The sequence below is a fragment of the Arachis stenosperma genome, chromosome 6 (assembly GCF_014773155.1).
Source record: "Arachis stenosperma cultivar V10309 chromosome 6, arast.V10309.gnm1.PFL2, whole genome shotgun sequence".
NCBI classification, from domain to species: domain Eukaryota; kingdom Viridiplantae; phylum Streptophyta; class Magnoliopsida; order Fabales; family Fabaceae; genus Arachis; species Arachis stenosperma.
The window spans coordinates 108,099,788-108,125,603 of NC_080382.1; the positions used below are offsets into that span (position 1 = coordinate 108,099,788).

Genomic DNA, 25,816 nt, shown 5'->3' on the forward strand with positions numbered 1-25,816 from the left:
TAAGTTTGGTGTGGTAAAAAGCATTGCTTTTTCATAACCATTATGGCACCAAAGGCCGGAGAAAACCTCTAGAAGAGGAAAGGGAAGGCAAAGGCTTCCACCTCCGAGTCATGGGAGATGGATAGATTCCTCTCAAAGGTGCATCAAGACCACTTCTATGAAGTTGTGGCCTTGAAGAAGGTGATCCCCGAAGTCCCCTTTCACTCAAAAGGGTGAATATCCGGAGATCCGCCATGAGATCCGAAGAAGAGGTTGGGAAGTACTACCAACCCCATTCAACATGTCGGAATCTTGATGGTTCAAGAGTTCTATGCCAATGCATGGATCACAAAGAACCATGACAAAGTGTGAACCCGAATCCAAAGAATTATCTCACTATGGTTCGGGGGAAATACTTGGATTTTAGTCCGGAGAGTGTGAGGGTGGCGTTCAACTTGCCTATGATGCAAGGAGATGAGCATCCTTACACTAGAAGGGTCAACTTTGATCAAAGGTTGGACCAAGTCCTCACAGTCATATGTGAAGAGGGCGCACAATGGAAGCAAGATTCAAGAGGAAAGCCGGTCCAATTGAGAAGGCATGACCTCAAGCCAGTGGCTAGAGGATGGTTAGAGTTCATACAACGCTCAATCATCCCCACTAGCAACCGGTCCGAAGTTACCATAGACCAGGCCATCATGATCCATAGTATCATGATTGGAGAAGAAATAGAGGTTCATGAGGTTATAGTCCAAGAACTCTATAAGGTGGCGGACAAGACCTCCACCTTGGCAAGGTTAGCCTTTCCTCATCTCATTTGTCACCTCTGTTATTCAGTTGGAGTTAACATAGAGGGAGACATTCCCATTGATGAGGACAAGCCCATCACCAAGAAAAGGATGGAGTACACAAGAGACCTCACTCATCAAGAGAAGATCAAAGAATCATGAGGGAGGAGCAACAAAGACAAGGAAGAGACATTGAGGAGCTCAAGCACTCCATAGGATCTTCAAGAGCAAGAAAGAGCCGCCATCACTAAGGTGGACCCGTTCTTTGATTTCCTTGTTATTGTTCTTCTGTTTTTCGAATTTTAATGCTTATGTTTATCTATGTTTGTGTCTTATGATCATTAGTGTCTTAGTGTCTATGCCTTAAAGTTATGAATGTCCTATGAATCCATCACCTTTCTTCAATAAAAACGTGCCTAATTGATAAAAGAAAGAATTGCATGAATTTTGAATTTTATAACAGTTTAATTATTTTGATGTGGTGGCAATATTTTTTGTTCTCTGAATGTATGCTTAAACAGTGCATATGTCTTTTGAATTTGTGGTTCATGAATGTTGGCTCTTGAAAGAATGATGAAAAAGGAGACATGTTACTGAGGATCTGAAAAATCAATAAAATGATTCTTGAAGCAAGAAAAAGCAGTGAATACAAAAAAAAAAAAAAGAGAAGAAAGCAAGCAAAAAAAAAAAAATCGAAAAAAAAAGAGAGAAAGAAAAAAGAAAAGAAATAAAGTTGTGATCCAAGGCAAATAAGAGTGTGCTTAAGAACCCTGGACACCTCTAATTGGGGACTTTAGCAAAGCTGAGTCACAATCTGAAAAGGTTCACCCAATTATGTGTCTGTGGCATGTATGTATCCGGTGGTAATACTGGAAGACAGAGTGCTTTGGGCCACAGCCAAGACTCAATAAGTAGCTGTGTTCAAGAATCATCATACTTAACTAGGAGAATCAATAACACTATCCGGATTCTGAATTCCTAAAGAAGCCAATCATTCTGAACTACAAGGGATAGAGTGAGATGCCAAAACTATTCAGAGACAAAAAGATAAAAGCCCCGCTCATCTAATTAATACTAATCTTCACAGATGTTTTTGGAGTTCATTGCATATTCTCTTCTTTTTTTATCTTATTTGATTTTCAGTTGCTTGGGGACAAGCAACAATTTAAGTTTGGTGTTGTGATGAGCGGATAATTTGTATACTTTTTGGCATTGTTTTTAGTATGCTTTGATACGATATAGTTAGTTTTTAGTATATTTTTATTATTTTTTAATTAAAATTCACTTTTCTGGACTTACTATGAGTTTGTGTGTTTCTGTGATTTCAGGTATTTTCTGGCTGAAATTGAGGGACCTGAGCAAAAATCTGATCCAGAGACTCAAAAGGACTGCAGATGCTGTTGGATTCTGACCTCGCTGCACTCGAAGCGGATTTTCTGGAGCTACAGAAGCCTAATTGGCACGCTCTCAACGGCGTTGGAAAGTAGACATCCTGGGCTTTCCAGCAATATATAATAGTCCATACTTTGCCCAAGATTGATGGCCCAACCGGCGTTCAAAGTCACCTCAAGAAATTCCAGCGTTAAACGCCGGAACTGGCACCTAAATGGGAGTTAAACGCCCAAACTGGCACCAAAGCTGGCGTTTAACTCCAAGAAGAGTCTCTACACGAAATTGCTTCATTGCTCAGCCCAAGCACACACCAAGTGGGCCCGGAAGTGGATTTTTATGTCATTTACTCATTTCTGTACACTTAGGCTACTAGTTTCTTATAAGTAGGACCTTTTACTATTGTATAGAAATCTTTTGATCACTTTTAGATCTCTAGATCATCTTTGAACATTTTAGTTCTTAGATCATTGGGAGGCTGGCCATTCGGCCATGCTAGACCTATGCTTATGTATTTCAACGGTGGAGTTTCTACACCATAGATTAAGGTGTGGAGCTCTGCTGTACCTCGAGTATTAATGCAATTACTATTGTTCTTCCATTCAAATTCCGCTTGTTCTTTTACCAAGATATCACTTGTTCTTCAACATGATGAAGGTGATGATTGACGCCCATCACCATTCTCACCATGAACAAGGTGACTGACAACCATTCTTGTTCTACAAGCATCTGAGGCTTAGTGAATATCTCTTGGATTCCTGATTGCACGATGCATGGTTGATCGCCTGACAACCGAGTGCTCGCCTGACAAACGAGCCAGCCATTCCGTGAGATCAGAGTCTTCGTGGTATAGGCAAGAACTGATGGCAGCATTCAAGAGAATCCGGAAGGTCTAACCTTGTCTGTGGTATTCTGAGTAGGATTCAATGACTGAATGACTGTGACGTGCTTCAAACCTGTAACCTACTGGGCGTTCGTGACAGACGCAAAGAGTTATTCTATTCCGGTAGAGGAGGGAACCAAACCGGTGATTGGCAGCACTGTGACAGAGTGTGTGCATTAGCTTTCACTGCGCGGATGGGAGGTAGCTGCTGACAACAGTGAAACCTTACACGAGCTTGCCATGGAAAGGAGTAAGAAGGATTGGATGAAGGCAATAGGAAAGCAGAGAGACGGAAGGGAAGGCATCTTCATACACTTGTCTGAAGCTCTTACACCAATGATATACATAAGTATCACTATCTTTATCTTCTATGTTATTTTCGTTCATCACCATATACATCTGAGTTTGCCTGACTAAGATTTACAAGATGACCATAGCTTGCTTCAATACTAACAATCTCCGTGGGATCGACCCTTACTCGCGTAAGGTTTATTACTTGGACGACCCAGTGCACTTGCTGGTTAGTTGTGCGAAGTTGTGTAATGCCATGGTATTGAGCCGCCAAGTTCTTGGAGCCATTACCGGGGATTATTTGAGTTGTGAAAAAGTATTGTTCACAATTTCGCGCACCAACAACCACCTCCGTTCTACCTTAGATTGGGTGAATATCTCTTGGATTCCTGATACACGATGCATGGTTGATCGCCTGACAACCGAGTGCTCGCCTGACAAACGAGCCAGCCATTCCGTGAGATCAGAGTCTTCGTGGTATAGGCTAGAACTGATGGCGGCATTCAAGAGAATCCGGAAGGTCTAACCTTGTCTGTGGTATTCTGAGTAGGATTCAATGATTGAATGACTGTGACGTGCTTCAAACTCCTAGCAGGCGGGGCGTTAGTGACAGACGCAAAAGAATCACTGGATTCTATCCGGCCTGACCGAGAACCGAGATGATTAGCCTATGCTGTGACAGAGCATAGGAAACGTTTCACTGAGAGGATGGGAGGTAGCCACTGACAACGGTGAAACCCTTGCATAAGCTTGCCATGGAAAGGAGTGAGAAGGATTGGATGAAGACAGTAGGAAAGCAGAGAGACAGAAGGGAAGGCATCTTCATACGCTTATCTGAAGTTCCTACCAATGAATTACATAAGTACCTCTATCTTTATCTTTATGCTTTATTCATATATCACTATACCCATTTGAGTCTGCCTGACTAAGATTTACAAGGTGACCATAGCTTGCTTCATACCAACAATCTCCGTGGGATCGACCCTTACTCGCGTAAGGTTTATTACTTGGATGACCCAGTGCACTTGCTGGTTAGTTGTGCAAAGTTGTGTTTATGCCACGGTATTGAGCACCAAGTTCTTGGGGCCATTACTAGGGATTATTTGAGTTGTGAAAAGTAGTGATCACAATTTCGCACACCAGAGGTCAGAATCCAAAAGCATCTGCAGTCCTTTTCAGCCTCTGAATCAGATTTTTGCTCAGGTCCCTCAATTTCATCCAGAAAATACCTGAAATCACAAAAAAACACACAAACTCATAGTAAAGCCCAAAAAAGTGAATTTTAACTAAAAACTAATAAAAATATAATAAAAACTAACTAAAATATACTAAAAATATACTAAAAACAATGCCAAAAAGCGTATAAATTATCCGCTCATAAGTAACATGTCTCCTTTTTCATCATTCTTTCAAGAGCCAACAATTTTAACATTCATGAACAACAAATTCAAAAGACATGCACTGTTCAAGCATACATTCAGAAATCAAAAGTATTGCCACCACATCAAAATAATTAATCTGTTATAAAATTCAAAATTCATGCAATTCTTCTCTTTTTCAATTAAGAACATTTTTCATTTAAGAAAGGTGATGGATTCATTGGACATTCATAACTTTAAGGCATAGACACTAAGACACTAATGATCATAAGGCACAAACATAAATAAACATAAGCATAAAAATTCGAAAAAAACAGAAAAATAAAGAACAAGGAGATTAAAGAACGGGTCCACATTAGTGATGACGGCTTGTTCTTCCTCTTGAAGATATTATGGAGTGCTTGAGCTCTTCAATGTCTCTTCCTTGCCTTTGTTGCTCCTCTCTCATGATTCTTTGATCTTCTCTAATTTCATGGAGGAGGATGGAATGTTCTTGGTGCTCCAGCCTTAGTTGTCCCATGTTGGAACTCAATTCTCCTAGGGAGGTGTTGATTTGCTCCCAATAGTTTTGTGGAGGAAAGTGTATCCCTTGAGGCATCTCAGGAATTTCATGTTGAGGAATCTCCTCATGTCCATGAGTGGGATCTCTTGTTTGCTCCATCCTTTTCTTAGTGATGGGCTTGTCCTCATCAATGAGGATGTCTCCCTCTATGTTAATTCCAACTGAATTACAGAGGTGACAAATGAGATGAGGAAAGGCTAACCTTGCCAAGGTAGAGGACTTGTCCGCCACCTTATAAAGTTCTTGGGATATAACCTCATGAACTTCTACTTCCTCTCCAATCATGATGCTATGAATCATGATAGCCCGGTCTATAGTAACTTCAGACCGGTTGCTAGTGGGAATGATTGAGCGTTGGATAAACTCCAACCATCCCCTAGCCACGGGCTTGAGGTCATGCCTTCTCAGTTGAACCGGCTTCCCTCTTGAATCTTTCTTCCATTGAGCGCCCTCTTCACAAATGTCAATGAGGACTTGGTCCAACCTTTGATCAAAGCTGACCCTTCTAGTGTAGGGGTGTTCATCTCCTTGCATCATGGGCAAGTTGAATGCAAACGTTACATTTTCCGGACTAAAATCTAAGCATTTCCCCCGAACCATTGTAAACCAATTCTTTGGGTCCGGGTTCACACTTTGATCATGGTTCTTGGTGATCCATGCATTGGCATAGAACTCTTGAACTATTAAGATTCCGACTTGTTGAATGGGGTTGGTAAGAACTTCCCAACCTCTTCTTTGGATCTCATGTCGGATCTCCGGATATTCACTCTTTTTGAGTTTGAAAGGGACCTCGGGGATCACCTTCTTCATGGCCACAACTTCATAGAAGTGGTCTTGATGCACCCTTGAGATGAATCTCTCCATCTCCCATGACTCGGAGGTGGAAGCTTTTGCCTTTTCTTTCCTCTTTCTAGAGGTTTCTCAGGCCTTAGGTGCCATAAATGGTTATGGAAAAACAAAAAGCAACGCTTTTACCACACCAAACTTAGAAGGTTTGCTCATCCTCGAGCAAAAGAAGAAAGAAGAGAGTAGAAGAAGAAGAAAATTGAGGAGATGGAAAAGTGGGAGTGATTCGGCCAAGGGGGAGAAGTAGTGTGTATGATGTATGAAAATGAGGAGGTGAAGATGGGTTTATATATGGGTGGGGAGGGGGGAAGGTTTCGGCCATTATGGGTGGGTTTGGGAGGGAAAGTGGTTTGAATTTGAATGGTGAGGTAGGTGGGGTTTTATGAAGGATGGATGTGAGTGGTGAAGAGAATGGTGGGATTTGATAGGTGAGGGGTTTTTGAGGTGATTGGTGAATGGGTGAAGAAGAGAGAGAGTGGTGGGGTAGGTGGGGATCCTGTGGGGTCCACAAATCCTGAGGTGTCAAGGATAGCTCATCCTTGCACCAAGTGGCGTGCAAAACGCCCTTTCTGCCAATCCTAGCGTTAAACGCCGGGCTGCTGCCCTTTTTTGGCGTTTAACGCCAGCTTCTTGCCCTTTTCTGGCGATAAACGCCAGTCTGGTGCCCCTTTCTGGCGTTAAACGCCCAGAATGGTGCCAGACTGGGTGTTAAACGCCCATTTTGCTGTCCTCACTAGCGTTTAAATGCCAGCAAGTTTTCCTCCAGGGTGTGCTATTTTTCTTTCTGTTTTTCATTTTGTTTTTTGCTTTTTCAATTGATTTTGTGACTTCACATGATCATCAACCTATAGAAAATATAAAATAACAATGGAAAATAGATAAATATAACATTGGGTTGCCTCCCAACAAGCGCTTCTTTAATGTCAGTAGCTTGACAGTGGGCTCTCATGGAGCCTCACAGATGTTCAAAACAATGTTGGAACCTCCCAACACCAAACTTAGAGTTTGAATGTGGGGGTTCAACACCAAACTTAGAATTTGGTTGTGGCCTCCCAACACCAAACTTAAAGTTTGACTGTGTGGGCTCTGTTTGACTCTGTTTTGAGAGAAGCTCTTCATGCTTCCTCTCCATGGTTACAGAGGGATATCCTTGAGCCTTAAACACAAGGGATTCTTCATTTACTTGAATGATCAATTCTCCTCTGTCAACATCAATCACAGCCTTTACTGTGGCTAGGAAGGGTCTACCAAGGATGATGGATTCATCCATGCACTTCCCAGTCTCTAGGACTATGAAATCAGCAGGGATGTAATGGTCTTCAATCTTTACCAGAACATCCTCTACAAGTCCATAAGCTTATTTTCTTGAATTATCTGCCATCTCTAGTGAGATTCTTGCAGCTTGTACCTCAAAGATCCCTAGCTTCTCCATTACAGAGAGAGGCATGAGGTTTATGCTTGACCCTAGGTCACACAGAGCCTTCTCGAAGGTCATGGTACCTAATGTACAAGGTATTGAGAACTTCCCAGGGTCCTGTCTCTTTTGAGGTAATCTCTGCCTAGTCAAGTCGTCCAGTTCTTTGGTGAGCAAAGGGGATTTATCCTCCCAAGTCTCATTACCAAATAACTTGTCATTTAGCTTCATGATTGCTCCAAGGTACTTAGCAACTTGCTCTTGAGTGTCACCTTCGTCCTCTTCAGAGGAAGAATACTAATCAGAGCTCATGAATGGCAGAAGTAATTCTAATGGAATCTCTATGGTCTTAGTGTGAGCTTCAGATTCCCATGGTTCCTCATTAGGGAACTCATTGGAGGCCAGTGGACATCCATTGAGGTCTTCCTCAGTGGCGATCACTGCCTCTTCCTCTTCTCCAAATTTGGCCATGTTGATGGCCTTACACTCTTCTTTTGGATTCTCTTCTGTATTGCTTGGAAGAGTACTAGGAGGGAGTTCAGTAACTTTCTTACTCAGCTGACCCACTTGTGCCTCCAAGTTTCTAATGGAGGACCTTGTTTCAGTCATAAAACTTTGAGTGGTTTTGATTAGATCAGAGACCATGGTTGCTAAGTCAGAGTGGCTCTGCTTAGAATTCTCTGTCTGTTGCTGAGAAGATGATGAAAAAGGCTTGCCATTGCTAAACCTGTTTCTTCTACCATTATTGTTGTTGAAACCTTGTTGAGGTCTCTGTTGATCCTTCCATGAGAGATTTGGATGATTTCTCCATGAAGGATTATAGGTGTTTCCATAGGGTTCTCCCATGTAATTCACCTCTTCCATTGATGGGTTCTCAGGATCATAAGCTTCTTCTTTAGATGAAACGTCCTTAGTACTGCCTGGTACAGCTTGCATTCCAGACAGACTTTGAGAAATCATATTGACTTGCTGAGTCAATATTTTGTTCTGAGCCAATATGGCATCCGGAGTATCAATCTCAAGAACTCCTTTCTTCTGATTCCTCCCATTGTTCACAGGATTCCTTTCAGAAGTGTACATGAATTGGTTATTTGCAACCATTTCAATGAGTTCTTGAGCTTCTACAGGCGTCTTCTTCAGATAAAGAGATCCTCCAGCAGAGCTGTCCAATGACATCTTGGACAGTTCAGACAGACCATCATAGAAGATACCTATGATGCTCCATTCAGAAATCATGTCAGAAGGACACTTTCTGATCAATTGTTTGTATCTTTCCCAAGCTTCATAGAGGGATTCACCTTCCTTCTGTATGAAGGTTTGGACTTCCACTCTAAGCTTACTCAATTTTTGAGGTGGAAAGAACTTTGCCAAGAAGGCATTGACTAGCTTTTCCTAAGAGTTCAGGCTTTTTTTAGGTTGTGAGTCCTACCATATCCTAGCTCTGTCTCTTACAGCAAAAGCGAATAGCATAAGTCTGTAGACCTCAGGGTCAACCCCATCGGTCTTGACAGTGTCACAGATTTGCAAGAATTCAGCTAAAAACTGATGAGGATCTTCCAATGGAAGTCCATGGAACTTGCAATTGTGTTGCATTAGAGAAACAAATTGAGGCTTAAGCTCAAAGTTGTTTGCTCCAATGGCAGGGATAGAGATGCTTCTCCCATAGAAGTCGGGAGTAGGTGCAGTAAAGTCACCCAGCACCTTCCTTGCATTGTTGGCATTGTTGTTGTTTTCGGCTGCCATGTCTTCTTCTTGTTTGAAGAGTTCTGTTAGGTCCTCTCCAGAGAGTTGTGCTTTAGCTTCTCTTAGCTTTCGCTTCAAGGTCCTTTCAGGTTCAGGATCAGCCTCAACAAGAATGCTTTTGTCTTTGCTCCTGCTCATATGAAAGAGAAGAGAACAAGAAAGTATGGAATCCTCTATGTCACAATATAGAGATTCCTTGAGGTGTCAGAGGAAAAGAAGAATAGAAGGAAGAGGTAGAAGAATTCGAACTTATCAAGAGGGATAGAGTTCGAATTGTGCATTGAGGAGGAGTGTTAGTCCATAAATAGAAGGATGTAAGAAGAGGGGAAGAATTTTTGAAATTAAAGTAAAAGATTTTGAAAATTTTTTGAAAAACTGAAGAATGATTTTCAAAAATTAAAGTTGGGAAAGAAATAAAGTAATTTTTGAAAAAAATTTTGAAATTAGAAATCAAAAAGATCTGATTGAAAATTATTTTGAAAAAGATGTGATTAAGAAGATATGATTGAAAAGATATGATTGAAAAACAGTTTAAAAAGATTTGATTTTGAAAAATTATGAAAACTTGAAAAAAAATTAAACAAAATCTTCCCTCTTGTGCCATTCTGGCGTTAAACGCCCAGAATGGTATCCATTCTGGCGTTTAACGCCCAAAATGCTACCCCTTTGGGCGTTAAATGCCCAGCCAGGTACCCTGGCTGGCGTTTAAACGCCAGTTTTCCTTCCTCACTGGGCGTTTTGAACGCCCAGCTTTTTCTGTGTAATTCCTCTGCTGTATGTTCTGAATCTTCAATTCTCTGTATTATTGACTTGAAAAGACACAAATTAAAAATTTTTTTGAATTTTTAATAATGAGGAATAATCAAAATGAAACTAAGATCAAATAAATAATGCATGCAAGACACCAAACTTAGAAGTTTGTATACTATTGACACTAACAAATTGAGAATGCATATGAAAAACAACAAAATACTCAAGACAAGAGAATTTAAAGATCAGAACAAGGAAATCATCAAGAACAACTTGAAGATCAATGAAGAACACAATGCATGCAATTTTTTGAGAATTAGATGAATGCAATTGACACCAAACTTAAAATTAGACACTAGACTCAAACAAGAAACATAAAACATTTTTTTTATTTTAAGATTTTATACAATTTTTTTGTATTTTTGAAAAATTTTCGAAAAGTAAAAAGCTTAAACATAAAATAAAATTACCTAATCTAAGCAACAAGATGAACCGTTAGTTGTCCAAACTCGAACAATCCCCGGCAACGGCGCCAAAAACTTGGTGCACGAAATTGTGATCATCAATGGCGCCATCAACATGGTATGCTCAATTGCAATCTCAACTCTTTATCACAACTTCGCACAACTAACCAGCAAGTGCACTGGGTTGTCCAAGTAATAAACCTTATGCGAGTAAGGGTCGATCCCACGGAGATTGTTGGTATAAAGCAAGCTATGGTCATCTTGTAAATCTCAGTCAGGCGGATTCAAATGGTTATGGAGGATTAAAAGATAAATAAAACATAAAATAAAGATAGAGATACTTATGTAATTCATTGGTGAGAATTTCAGATAAGCGTATGGAGATGCTTTGTCCCTTCCGTTTCTCTGCTTTCCTACTGTCTTCATCCAATCCTTCTTACTCCTTTCCATGGCAAGCTGTATGTTGGGCATCACCATTATCAATGGCTACAGTCCTGTCCTCTCAGTGAAAATGTTCAACGCGCTCTGTCACAGCACGACTATTCATCTGTCGGTTCTTGATCATGTCGGAATAGAATCCAGTGATTCTTTTGCATCTGTCACTAACGCCCCACAATCGCGAGTTTGAAGCTCGTCACAGTCATTCAATCCCTGAATGCTACTGAGAATACCACAGACAAGGTTTAGACCTTCCGGATTCTCAAGAATGGCCACCAATGGGTTCTAGCTTATACCACGAAGATTCTGATTAAGGAATCCAAGAGATACACACTCAAGCCTTGTTTGCATGTAGAATGGAGGTGGTTGTCAAGCACGCGTTCATAAGTGAGAATGATGATGAGCGTCACATAATCATCACATTCATCATGTTCTTGGGTGCGAATGAATATCTTAGAACAAGAATAAGATGAATTGAATGGAAAATAGTAGTAATTGCATTGATACTCGAGGTACAGCAGAGCTCCACACCTTAATCTATGGTGTGTAGAAACTCCACCGTTGAAAATACATAAGAACAAGGTCTAGGCATAGCCGAGAGGCCAGCCCCCATGATCTAACAACTAAACGTCCAAAGATGAAAATACAATAGCAAAAGGTCCTATTTATAGAGAACTAGAAGCTTAGGGTTTACAGAAATGAGTAAATGACGTAAAAATCCACTTCTGGGCCCACTTGGTGTGTGCTTGGGCTGAGAATTGAAGCTTCCATGTGTAGAGACTTTTCTTGGAGTTAAACGCCAGCTTTTGTGCCAGTTTGGGCGTTTAACTCCCACTTCTGTGCCAGTTCCGGCGTTAAATACCGGGAATTCTTGTGCTGATTTGGAACACCGGTTTGGGCCATCAAATCTCGGTCAAAGTATAGACTATTATATATTGCTGGAAAGTCCTGGATGTCTACTTTCCAACGCAGTTGAGAGCGCGCCAATTGGACTTCTGTAGCTCCAGAAAGTCTACTTCGAGTGCAGGGAGGTCAGAATCCAACAGCATCTGCAGCCCTTTTTAGCCTCTGAATCAGATTTTTGCTCAGGTCCCTCAATTTCAGCCAGAAAATACCTGAAATCACAGAAAAACACACAAACTCATAGTAAAATCCAGAAAAGTAAATTTTAAATAAAACTAATAAAAAATAATAAAAACTAACTAAAACATACTAAAAACATACTAAAAACAATGCCAAAAAGCGTATAAATTATCCGCTCATCAGAATGCAATTAGCATTAAAGAGTAATTCAAAAATTAAGAAAGCAAATAATGGCTTGGGTGTGAAAAGTATGTGAGAAACAGATAAGGGTTTAGAGATATTTATTTTTTCGGATTAACAATTCCTACCAATTACTTTAATCATAAAAGATTTAATTCATGGCAAGCATTACCCTAATTCCTTAGTAATTTAATCTCCTCTAATCTAATCAACTGCCGATTCCTTGGTCACTTAATTTAGATTAAAAGTTTAAGTCCAATTCTAGCTTATTAGCCACACAAACCCTAATTACTCAAGATAAGGTGATTATATACCACGTATCACGTTAAGTCCAAGAAATAAGAGAGTTATGAGGATTTACTTTCAAGCTATTATTCAAGTGAGTTAACTTTTTCGAGAAACAACAAGAATTCATGTAGAAAAAAGCTATTTTTGAATATATTCAAATTCATAAGATGAGAACGAAAGTAATCCTTGAATTTAAATCAGAACCTTAATTAAAAGTAGACTAGCAATAGTATTAACCCATAGAATAAACAGAGCTCTTAACCTTAACAAAGGAGGTTTAGTTGCTCATGGTTCAGAAAAAACTAGGGTTCCAAAAGGGTGTAAAATGTAGAATGAGGTAGAGAGAAGAGAAGGAGCCCGAAGGACTTAATCTTTTTTTCTTTTATATCTAACATAATTGATTTGAAGCTAAAAAAAATAACTACTAAAACCCAAAAGATTATATTTTGTTTTAACTAATAATAAAAAGAAATTAAAATAAATTAATTATTATCAAACGATTCAGCAACAAAGCCCCTTTTTTGGAATCCGGATTTGTGCAACTGGCGCTAAACGCCAGGCTCGGCGTTAAGTGCCGCTGAGGCTGAAATGGATAGTGTGCTTGCTGTCTTCCTGGCGCTAAACACCAAGCTCGGCATTTAGCACCCCTAGCGTGTGTGTCAGGCACATTTATGAAGCTCCTGGTTCTAAGCGTTAGGTCGTGGCATTTAGTGCTAACCCAACAAAATGGTTGCACACGTTACGAGAAACCTGGCACCAAACGCCCTAGCGGCGTTTAGCCCCAACTTGGCAGCATCAAATTTCTTCTATTTATTTTGCACGAACTCTGCCAAACTCGCTCGATTTTTTCTGAAATAAATAAAACCACAATGCGCTTCAAAGTAGCATCCAAATAGGCTTCAAACACTATAATCTCAATAAAACTTAATAAATTCATATATAAAATAATAAAAAATATAAAAAAGATGCTCATGCATCTGCTGCTTTCCACAAACCATCCCAGTTTGGCGTGCAAAGACTCGCACCGAGAAGTTGTTCTAATCCCTGCAAAGAATCTTCCACTAATATAAGCACTTGCCCATGAATACTTCTTCCTATATAACTCTTACACCCATTCAACCTCCTCACACCACACTCATCAAGCATTGCCTCCCATATTACCTCAAATTCATATATCTCGATGTGTGCCAATATCCAATGTTTAAAAAGTTACGTGAATCGTGGGTCACAAATATTTGATGTCGCATTCTGAAGAAGATGCCACGCGCACAACCGGTGATGAGTGGTGCACGAAATTGCAATCACACTTTCGCAATCCCGCACAACTAACCAGCAAGTGCACTGGGTCGTCCAAGTAATACCTTACGTGAGTAAGGGTCGATCCCACAGAGATTTTCGGCTTGCAGCAAGCTATGGTTATCTTGTAACTCTTAGTCAGGATATCAAAAATTATCAGGATTGATTGTGAAAAGCAAAAGAACATGAAATAAGTACTTGTTTTGCAGTGATGGGGAACAGGTTGAGGTTTTGGAGATGCTCTATCTTCTGAACCTCTGCTTTCCTACTGTCTTCTTCTTCAAGCACGCAAGACTCCTTCCATGGCAAGCTGTATGTAGGGTTTCACTGTTGTCAATGGCTACCTCCCATCCTCTCAGTGGAAATGTTCAACGCACCCTGTCACGGCACGGCTATCCAGCTGTCGGTTCTCGATCATGTCGGAATAGAATCCAGTGATTCTTTTGCGTCTGTCACTAACGCCCCACAATCGCGAGTTTGAAGATCGTCACAGTCATTCAATCATTGAATCCTACTCAGAATACCACAGACAAGGTTTAGACCTTCCGGATTCTCTTGAATGCCGCCATCAATTCTAGCTTATACCACGAAGATTCTGGTTAAGGAATCCAAGAGATATCTACTCAATCTAAGGTAGAACGGAGGTGGTTGTCAGGCACACGTTCATAGGTGAGAATGATGATGAGTGTCACGGATCATCACATTCATCAGGTTTAGGAACAAGTGATATCTTAGAATAGAAGCAAGCATGATTGAATGAAAAACAGTAGTAATTGCATTAATCCATCAAGACACAGCAGAGCTCCTCACTCCCAACCATGGGGTTTAGAGACTCATGCCGTAGAAGATACAATGAGAAACGTGTAAAGTGTCATGAGGTACAGATACAATGTCAAAAGATCCTATTAATAGTGAACTAGTAACCTAGGGTTTACAGAATTAAGTAAATGACAGAAAAATCCACTTCTGGGCCCACTTGGTGTGTTCTTGGACTGAACATTGAAGCATTTTCGTGTAGAGACTCTTTCTGGAGTTAAACGCCAGCTTTTATGCCAGTTTGGGCGTTTAACTCCAATTTTTATGCCAGTTCCAGCGTTAAACGCTGGGAATTCTGAAGCTGATTTGCAATGCCGGTTTGGGCCATCAAATCTCGGGTAAAGTATGGACTATTATACATTTCTGGAAAGCCCCGGATGTCTACTTTCCAACGCCGTTGAGAGCGCGCCAATTGGGCTTCTGTAGCTCCAGAAAATCCTCTTCGAGTGCAGGGAAGTCAGAATCCAATAGCATCTGCAGTCCTTTTCAGCCTCTAAATCAGATTTTTACTCAGGACCCTCAATTTCAGCCAGAAAATACCTGAAATCACAGAAAAACACACAAACTCATAGTAAAGTCCAGAAAAGTGAATTTTAACTAAAAACTAATAAAAATATAATAAAAACTAACTAAAATATACTATAAACATACTCAAAACAATGCCAAAAAGTGTATAAATTATCCGCTCATCACAACACCAAACTTAAATTGTTGCTTGTCCCCAAGCAACTGAAAATCAAAATAGAATAAAAAGAAGAGAATATACTATAGACTCCAAAATATCAAAGAAACTTAGCTCCAATTAGATGAGCGGGACTAGTAGCTTTTTGCTTCCGAACAGTTTTGGCATCTCGCTTTATCCTTTGAAGTTTAGAATGATTGGCATCTATAAGAACTCAGAACTCAGATAGTGTTATTGATTCTCCTAGTTAAGTATGATGATTCTTGAACATAGCTACTTTATGAGTCTTGGCTGTGGCCCAAAGCACTCTGTCTTCCAGTATTACCACCGGATACATACATGCCACAGACACATAATTGGGTGAACCTTTTCAGATTATGACTCAGCTTTGCTAGAGTCCCCAATTAGAGGTGCCCAGGGTTCTTAAGCACACTCTTTTTGCCTTGGATCACAACTTTATTTTTTTTTCTCTTCTTTTTTTTTTTGCTTTTTCTTGCTTCAAGAATCAATTTGATGATTTTTCAGATCCTCAATAACAGTTCTCCCTTTCCATCATTCTTTTAAGAGCCAACAATTTTAACATTCTTAAAACAACAAATTCAAAAGACATATGCACTGTTCAAGCATTCATTCAGAAAACAAAAAGTATTGTCACCACATCAAACTAATTCAACTAGTTTCAGAGATGAATTCGAAATCCTGTACTTCTTGTTCTTTTGTGATTAAAGCATTTTTCATTTAAAAGAGGTGATGGATTCATAGGACATTTATAGCTTTAAGACATGAACTTTAAATTTTATTAATCATGAACTAAGAACAAGACTCAAAAATAGATATAAGACAAGACTAATAATAATAGAAAAATAAAAATTTAACTAGGCTCCTAATGATAGAGGTTATCACAGAGTTAGGACTCAACAACCTTGATTTTGAGAAGTGGATGCTCCCTCCACTTGAGGGGAGAGCTTTTGGCGTTTCATCTCTTGAAGTTCACGCCCCTGCTTCTCTTGTTCCTTCAGCAATTTGCAGAGCATGCAGTTCTGATTCTGCTGTTCTTCCTTAAGTTGCTCCATAGTTTCTTGCAACTTGGTGATAGATGCTTCTAGGCTGGCCCAGTAGTCAATTTCAGGAAATTCAGGGAGGAACTCCTGCGCCCTCTTTTTGATAGAATTGTCTTGCATTTGTCCTTCCATTGACTTCTTGGTGATTGGATGTTCAATGGGTATGAATTCATCTACTCCCATCTTCACCCCAGCCTCTTTACAGAGCAAGGAGATCAAGCTTGGGTAAGCCAGTTTGGCTTCAGTGGAATTCTTATTTGCAATTGTGTAGATCTCACAAGCAATCAGATGATGAACCTCCACTTCTTTTCCAAGCATAATGCAATGAATCATCACTGCTCTCTTGATGGTGACCTCAAAACGGTTGCTAGTGGGCAATATGGAATGCCCAATAAAGTCTAGCCAACCTCTTGCAATTGGTTTGAGGTCTCCCCTCTTGAGTTGGTTTGGGACACCTTTTGAATTGGTTATCCATTTAGTTCCAGGGAGGCATATGTCCTCTAGAACTTGATCCAACCCTTTATCTGCTCTCACCATCCTCCTATTAAAGGATTCAGGATCATCTTGCAGTTGAAGCAATTTGAAGACCTCTCTTATTTTGTCCAGATGGAAGTAAATAATTCTCCCTCTGACCATGGTTTTGTAGGTATGAAAAGCAGTTCCAGTCATTCTCTGCTTATCTGTCAGCCACAGATTTGAGTAGAATTCCTGAACTATGTTCCTTCCAACCTTTGTCTCAGGGTTGGTTAGAACTTCCCATCCTCTGTTTCGAATTTGCTCTTGGATCTCCGGATATTCATCTTCTTTCAGATTGAATTTGACTTCCGGGATCACTGACCTCAGACCCATTATTTTGTGGTAATGGTCTGCATGTTCTTTGGTTAAGAACTTCTCTTGACTCTAAACATCCTTTGGATTATTCTCTTTCTTGCCTCTTGAATTGGTTTGTTTTCCTCTAGGAGCCATGATCTTGATAAATCTTGGCCTAGTGATCACGGAAAGCACACCAAACTTAGAGGTTTGCTTGTCCTCAAGCAAAAGAAGGCAAAGAGGGGAGAAAAGAGGAGAGCAAATTCGAATGGTGTGGGGAAGGAGGGTGGCCGAACGTGTTTAAATAGGAGAGGAGGAGAGATTTTCGAAAATTTGAAGGAGATTTGAGAAGATATGGACAAAATTTGAGGAGATAATTGAGTTTTTTGAAAGAGACTAGGAAAGGATTTGAAATAGATTTGAAGAAGATTCTAATTTTTTGGAATTGGAAGGTGAATGATGAAAGTTTGTAATGTGTTTATGTAAAAAGATATGGATTAAAACAAGAAAGTTTGAAAAAAATTGAAGTGGGAACAAAATCTCCTTCCCCTGCCTTTCTGGCGTTAAACGCCCAGAATGGTATCCATTCTGGCGTTTAACGCCCATTTGGTGGCCTATTTGGGCGTTTAACGCCCAGCCAGGTATCCTGGCTGGCGTTAAACGCCAGAAATCCCTTTATCACTGGGCGTTTTGCTAAACGCCCAGGATGCTGCACACCTGGCGTTAAACGCCCAGAATGGTGCCCATTCTGGCGTTTAACACCCAAAATGGCACAATTACTGGCGTTAAACGCCCAGAATGGTGCCCATTCTGGCGTTTAACGCCCAAAGTACCCCTTACTGGCGTTTTTTCGCCAGTAAGCTCTTTTTCTCTGCTTTTCGCACTGAATCCTTCTGTAACTCTGTGAATTCCTTCAAATTTGATAATTTCCCTTTAAGAATATGTATTAAATCTTGATTAGACAGAACAGATACCCTTCTAATCACTGGGTTGCCTCCTAGCAAGCGCTTCTTTATTGTCTTTAGCTGGACCTTCACTGGAAATCACTCAAGTCTCAGTTTTGAGCATTCTTGCTCAAAATTGCTTTCGAGATAATGCTTGATCCTCTGTCCATTGACAATGAACTTCTTGTCAGAATCATTATCCTGAAAATCAACATATCCATATGGTGATACTCCTGTAATCACATACGGACCCCTCCAGCGGGACTTAAGCTTTCCTGGGAACAATCTGAGCCTAGAGTTGAAGAGCAAGACCTTTTGTCCTGGCTCAAAGACTCTGGATGACAATTTCTTGTCATGCCACTTCTTTGCTTTTTCCTTATAAATTTTTGCATTTTCAAAGGCATTGAGTCTGAATTCCTCTAGCTCATTTAGCTGGAGCAATCTTTTTTCACTAGCTAACTTAGCATCCATGTTTAGGAATCTGGTTGCCCAGTAGGCTTTATGTTCCAGTTCCACGGGCAGATGACAGGCCTTCCCATACACCAGTTGGTATGGAGAGGTTCCTATAGGAGTCTTGTATGCTGTTCTGTATGCCCACAGAGCATCATCCAAGCTCTTTGCCCAATCCTTTCTACGGGCAATAACAATCCGTTCCAGGATTCTTTTGAGCTCTCTGTTAGAGACCTCAGCTTGCCCATTTGTGTGTGGGTGATACGGAGTTGCTACTTTGTGGCTAATTCCATATCTAACCATAGCAGAGTACAGTTGTTTATTGCAGAAATGGGTGCCTCCATCACTGATCAGTACTCTGGGAACACCAAACCTGCTGAAGATGTGTTTCTGGAGGAATTTTAGCACGGTTTTGGTATCATTATTGGGTGTGGCAATTGCTTCCACCCATTTAGATACATAGTCTACTGCCACTAGAATATAAGTGTTTAAGTATGATGGTGGGAAGGGACCCATGAAGTCAATTCCCCATACATCAAATAATTCAATCTCTAAGATCCCTTGCTGAGGCATGGCGTAACCATGAGGCAAGTTACCAGCTCTTTGGCAACTGTCACAGTTACGCACAAACTCTCTGGCATCTCTATAGAGAGTAGGCCAGTAGAATCCGCATTGGAGGACCTTGGTTGTTGTTCGCTCACCTCCAAAATGTCCTCCATATTGTGATCCATGGCAATGCCATAGGATTTTTTGTGCTTCCTCTCAGGGTACACATCTGCGGATTATCCCGTCTGCACATCTCTTAAAGAGGTATGGCTCATCCCACAGGTAGTACTTGGCATCTGAAATCAATTTCTTTCTTTGCACTCTGTTGTACTCCTGGGGTATGAACCTCACAGCTTTGTAATTTGCAATATCTGCAAACCATGGAGCTTCCTGAATGGCAAAAAGTTGTTCATCTGGAAAGGTCTCAGAGATCTCAGTAGGAGGGAGGGACGCCCCAACTACTGGTTCTATTCGGGACAGATGATCAGCTACTTGATTCTCTGTCCCTTTTCTGTCTCTTATTTCTATATCAAACTCTTGCAGAAGCAACACCCATCTTATGAGCTTGGGTTTTAAATCCTGCTTTGTGAGTAAGTATTTAAGAGCAGCATGGTCAGTGTACACAATCACCTTTGATCCTACCAAATAGGATCTAAACTTGTCAATAGCATAAACCACTGCAAGTAACTCTTTTTCTGTGGTTATGTAATTCTTCTGTGCGTCATTTAGAACACGACTGGCATAATAAATGACGTGCAGAAGCTTATTATGCCTCTGTCCCAACACTGCACCAATGGCATGGTCACTGGCATCACACATTAATTCGAATGGTAATGTCCAGTCTGGTGCAGAGATGACTGGTGCTGTGACTAGCTTGGCTTTCAGGGTCTCAAATGCCTACAAACACTGTGTGTCAAACACAAATGGTGTGTCAGCAGCTAGCAGATTGCTCAGAGGTTTTGCAATTTTCGAAAAATCCTTTATAAACCTTCTGTAGAATCTTGCATGCCCCAGGAAGCTTCTGATTGCCTTAACATTGGCAGGTGGTGGTAATTTTTCAATTACCTCTACCTTTCCCTTATCCACCTCTATTCCCCTGCTTGAAATTTTGTGCCCAAGGACAATTCCTTCAGTCACCATAAAGTGACATTTTTCCCAGTTTAAAACCAGGTTAGTCTCTTGGCACCTTTTTAGGACAAGTGCTAGGTGGTTAAGACAGGAGCTGAATGAGTCTCCATATACTGAGAAGTCATCCATGAAGACTTCCAGGAATTTCTCTACCATATCAGAGAAGATGGATAGCATGCATCTCTGAAAGGTTGCAAGTGCATTGCACAGACCAAAAGGCATCCTCCTGTAGGCAAACACGCCGGAAGGGCAGGTGAATGCTGTTTTCTCTTGGTCCTGAGGATCTACTGCAATTTGGTTGTAGCCTGAATAGCCATCCAAAAAGCAGTAATAATCATGACCAGCTAGTCTTTCTAGCATTTGGTCTATGAATGGTAAAGGGAAATGATCCTTTCTGGTGGCCGTATTGAGCCTTCTGTAGTCAATACACATGCGCCACCCTGTGACTGTTCATGTAGGAACCAGTTCATTTTTTCATTATGAACTACTGTCATGCCTCCCTTCTTGGGGACAACTTGGACAGGGCTCACCCAGGGGCTATCAGAAATAGGATAAATAATCCCGGCCTCTAGTAATTTAGTGACCTCTTTCTACACCACCTCCTTCATGGCTGGATTTAGCCGCCTTTGTGGTTGGACCACTGGTTTGGCATTATCCTCCAATAGAATTTTGTGCATGCATCTTGCTGGGCTAATGCCCTTAAGATCACTTATGGACCACCCAAGAGCTGTCTTGTGCGTCCTTAGCACTTGAATCAGTGCTTCCTCTTCCTGTGGATTTAAAGCAGAGCTTATAATCACTGGAAAAGTGTCACCCTCTCCCAGAAATGCATACTTCAGGGATGGTGGTAGTGGTTTGAGTTCAAGTTTGGGAGGCTTATCCTCCTCTTGAGGAATTTTCAAAAATTCTTTTGTTTCCTCTGGCTCTTCCTGATCAGGCTGAGCATCCTTGAAGATGTCCTCAAGCTCTAATTCTAGACTTTCAGTCATATTGACCTCTTCCACTAAAGAGTCAATAATGTCAGCACCCATGCAGTCATTTGATGTGTCTGGATGCTGCATAGCTTTTACAGCATTCAACTTGAACTCATCCTCATTGACTCTCAGGGTTACTTCCCCTTTTTGTACATCAATGAGAGTTCGTCCAGTTGCTAGGAAAGGTCTTCCTAGAATGAGAGTTGCACTCTTGTGCTCTTCCATTTCCAGCACTACAAAGTCAGTTGGAAAGGCAAATGGCCCAACCTTGACAATCATGTCCTCAATTATGCCTGATGGATATTTAATGGAGCCATCAGCAAGTTGGAGGCATATCCGGGTTGGTTTGACTTCTTCAGTCAACCCAAGCTTCCTAATAGTGGATGCAGGTATTAGATTGATGCTTGCTCCAAGGTCACATAGGGCTGTCTTGGTGCAAGCACCTTCTAATGTGCATGGTATTATAAAGCTTCCTGGATCTTGAAGCTTTTCTGGTAAGCTTTTCAGAATGACTGCACTGCATTCTTCAGTGAGAAATACTTTTTCAGTTTCTCTCCAATCCTTCTTATGGCTTAAGATTTCCTTCATGAATTTAGCATAAGAAGGTATTTGCTCAAGTGCCTCTGCAAACGGAATCTTTATTTCAAGAGTCCTTAGATAGTCTGCAAAGCGGGCAAATTGCTTATCCTGTTCCGCTTGGCGGAGTTTCTGAGGATAAGGCATCTTGGCTTTATATTCTTCAACCTTGGTTGCTGCAGGTTTATTCCTTACAGAAGTGGTTGGAGAAGCCTTTTTAGAGGGGTTACTATCAGCACTTGCAGGTGTCTGGTTCCCCTCTGGCGTTTGAACGCCAGGATTGGGTGGAAAATGGGCGTTTAACGCCAACTTTCCCCCTTTTCTGGCGTTTGAACGCCAGAACTGGGCAGGGAATGGGCGTTTAACACCAGCTTTCCCCCCTTTTCTGGCGTTTGAACGCCAATAGTATTCCTCTCTGGGCTCTTACTGTCCTCAGAGAGATTTTGGATAGTGGTTTGGTCATCCTCTGTCAATTGTTTCTTTATTGACTTTTTGCTACCTTGAGCAGTGTTATTCAATGTCTTCCCACTCCTCAGTTGAACTGCTTGGCATTCTTCTGTTATCTGTTTAGATAGCTGCTGTTTTGCCTGATTCAACTGTGATTCTATGTTCTTGTTAGCAATTTTAGTCTCTTGGAGCATCTCTTTAAATTCTGCTAACTGTTTTGTCATCAGGTGTAATTGTTGATTAAGCTCAATTATCTGTTCTTGAGGATTAGGACCAGTGGCTAATGCCATAGCTTCTTTTTGTGTGGAGGACTCATTGCTAGAGTACAAATGTTGATTTCTAGCAACAGTATCTATGAGCTCTTGAGCCTCCTCAATCGTCTTCCTCATATGTATAGATCCACCAGCTGAGTAGTCTAGAGACATCTGAGCTTTTTCTGTAAGCCCATAGTAGAAGATGTCTAACTGTACCCATTCTGAAAACATTTCAGAGGGGCATTTTCTTAGCATACCTCTATACCTCTCCCAGGCATTATAAAGGGATTCATTATCCTCTTGTTTAAAGCCTTGAATGTCCAGCCTTAGCTGTGTCATCCTTTTGGGACGGTAAAATTGATTCAGGAATATGTCTGATAACTGTTTTCATGTCTTTATGCTTGCTGTAGGTTGGTTATTTAACCACCTCTTAGCTTGATCTTTTACAGCAAATGGAAACAGTAATAATCTGTAGACATCCTGATCCACCTCTTTATCACGTACTGTGTCAGCAAGTTGTAAGAATTGTGCCAGAAACTCAGTAGGTTCTTACTGTGAAAGACCGGAATCCTGGCAATTTTGCTGCACCATGATAATGAGTTGAGGATTTAGCTCAAAGCTGCTTGCTTTGATGGGAGGTATACAAATGCTACTCCCATATGCAGCTGTAATGGGGTTAGCATATGACCCCAGAGTCCTTTTGGACTGTTCATTCCCACTTATGTCCATGATGGAGAAAAGGGAATTGATGTGAATAGTAATCAAGATATATATGTATATATTTTTTTTGAAAAGAGAAAAGATAAAAACAACAAAGAGACACCAAACTTAAAATTTTTCAGAAACTCAAACATGAATTTTCGAAAACCTAAAGAAAAACACAGAGAAGACACCAAACTTAGAATTTTTAAAGATAAAAAAGGGACTAAGGGTATGCAAATTCGAAAATTAAAAGAAAACAAAAGCATGCAGTTGACACCAAACTTAAAATATGAGACTACACTCAAATAAAAGACTCTAGACCAACAAAAATAAAACAGTCCTAATCTAAGCAACAAGATAAACCGTCAGTTGTCCAAACTCGAACAATCCCCGGCAACGGCGCCAAAAACTTGGTGCACGAAATTGCAATCACACTTTCGCAATCCCGCACAACTAACCAGCAAGTGCACTGGGTCGTCCAAGTAATACCTTACGTGAGTAAGGGTCGATCCCACAGAGATTATCGGCTTGCAGTAAGCTATGGTTATCTTGTAACTCTTAGTCAGGATATCAAAAATTATCAGGATTGATTGTGAAAAGCAAAAGAACATGAAATAAGTACTTGTTTTGCAGTGATGGGGAGCAGGTTGAGGTTTTGGAGATGCTCTATCTTCTGAACCTCTGCTTTCCTACTGTCTTCTTCTTCATGCACGCAAGACTCCTTCCATGGCAAGCTGTACGTAGGGTTTCACCGTTGTCAATGGCTACCTCCCATCCTCTCAGTGGAAATGTTCAACGCACCCTGTCACGGCACGGCTATCCAGCTGTCGGTTCTCGATCATGTCGGAATAGAATCCAGTGATTCTTTTGCGTCTGTCACTAACGCCCCACAATCGCGAGTTTGAAGCTCGTCACAGTCATTCAATCATTGAATCCTACTCAGAATACCACAGACAAGGTTTAGACCTTCCGGATTCTCTTGAATGCCGCCATCAATTCTAGCTTATACCACGAAGATTCTGGTTAAGGAATCCAAGAGATATCTACTCAATCTAAGGTAGAACGGAGGTGGTTGTCAGGCACACGTTCATAGGTGAGAATGATGATGAGTGTCACGGATCATCACATTCATCAGGTTTAGGAACAAGTGATATCATAGAATAGAAGCAAGCATGATTGAATGAAAAACAGTAGTAATTGCATTAATCCATCAAGACACAGCAGAGCTCCTCACCCCCAACCATGGGGTTTAGAGACTCATGCCATAAAAGATACAATGAGAAACGTGTAAAGTGTCATGAGGTACAGATACAATGTCAAAAGATCCTATTAATAGTGAACTAGTAACCTAGGGTTTACAGAATTAAGTAAATGACAGAAAAATCCACTTCTGGGCCCACTTGGTATGTGCTTGGGCTGAGCATTGAAGCATTTTCGTGTAGAGACTCTTTCTGGAGTTAAACGCTAGCTTTTATGCCAGTTTGGGTGTTTAACTCCAATTTTTATGCCAGTTCCAACGTTAAACGCTGGGAATTCTGAAGCTGATTTGCAACGCCGGTTTGGGCCATCAAATCTCGGGCAAAGTATGGACTATTATACATTGCTGGAAAGTCCAGGATGTCTACTTTCCAACGCCGTTGAGAGAGCGCTAATTGGGCTTCTGTAGCTCCAGAAAATCCTCTTCGAGTGCAGGGAAGTCAGAATCCAACAGCATCTGCAGTCCTTTTCAGCCTCTAAATCAGATTTTTGCTTAGGACCCTCAATTTCAGCCAGAAAATACCTGAAATCACAGAAAAACATACAAACTCATAGTAAAGTCCAGAAAAGTGAATTTTAACTAAAAACTAATAAAAATATAATAAAAACTAACTAAAATATACTAAAAACATACTCAAAACAATGCCAAAAAGCGTATAAATTATCCGCTCATCAATGAGCAGTAGGAAAAATCCTTTGAATAGCTATGCGCATTATTGGATCGCCATCGGTGATTACCAACTTCGGTGATACCCCCCCCCCATGCACTCCATAAATTGTTCAAGCACCTATATATAAGATTCCTGTGACTCGCATGACACCAAACCGGTGCCAAATACGCACATCTGGTTATGATGGTTAACCCTAGAGAAAACCACTATGGGTAGATTGTATTTGTTCTGCCCGTAGGTCGCATCAAATACCAAGACATCACCAAATACCCCATAATCATACTTATTGTGCTCATCACTCCAAAACAGGTCGCACAAGTGTTGTCCAGGACCCAATCTATGCCTCCAAAACATTTTCCCATCAACACAACCAACACCTTCTAGGAACTGAATTTTCGCGTTCACATCTCCATCCTACAATACTCTTTGCCTCCTCACCTCGTTATAGATATCTTGCTTCGTGAACATGATCATGTTGAAGCCACCAAGCTGGGCTGTAAATAATTCATAGATTTTAGGAATGCTACTTCCTATATCCTGCATGTTTGTTAGGTGAGCAATCTCAACCTTTGAAATTTTCCTATGTGATCTTAAAAAATTCACAAACTTTTCCAGAACAGTTGTGATTGTGCTCATCAACAAACTGTGAGACATATCATTTTCTGCTACCGTCTTTCCTCTTAATCCTCTTCTTGGCCACACAACTACAACGAGTTACTACTTTG

At 40.8% G+C, this 25,816-nt stretch overlaps 1 non-coding gene across 1 annotated transcript; it reads left to right on the forward strand.

The window, feature by feature from the left end:
* The first annotated feature begins 8,760 nt into the window (after positions 1 to 8,760).
* Positions 8,761 to 8,869, forward strand: LOC130937947 (small nucleolar RNA R71). Its single transcript, XR_009069136.1, has one exon. It is a non-coding gene; the product is annotated as a small nucleolar RNA R71 (small nucleolar RNA).
* The last annotated feature ends 16,947 nt before the right edge of the window (positions 8,870 to 25,816 follow it).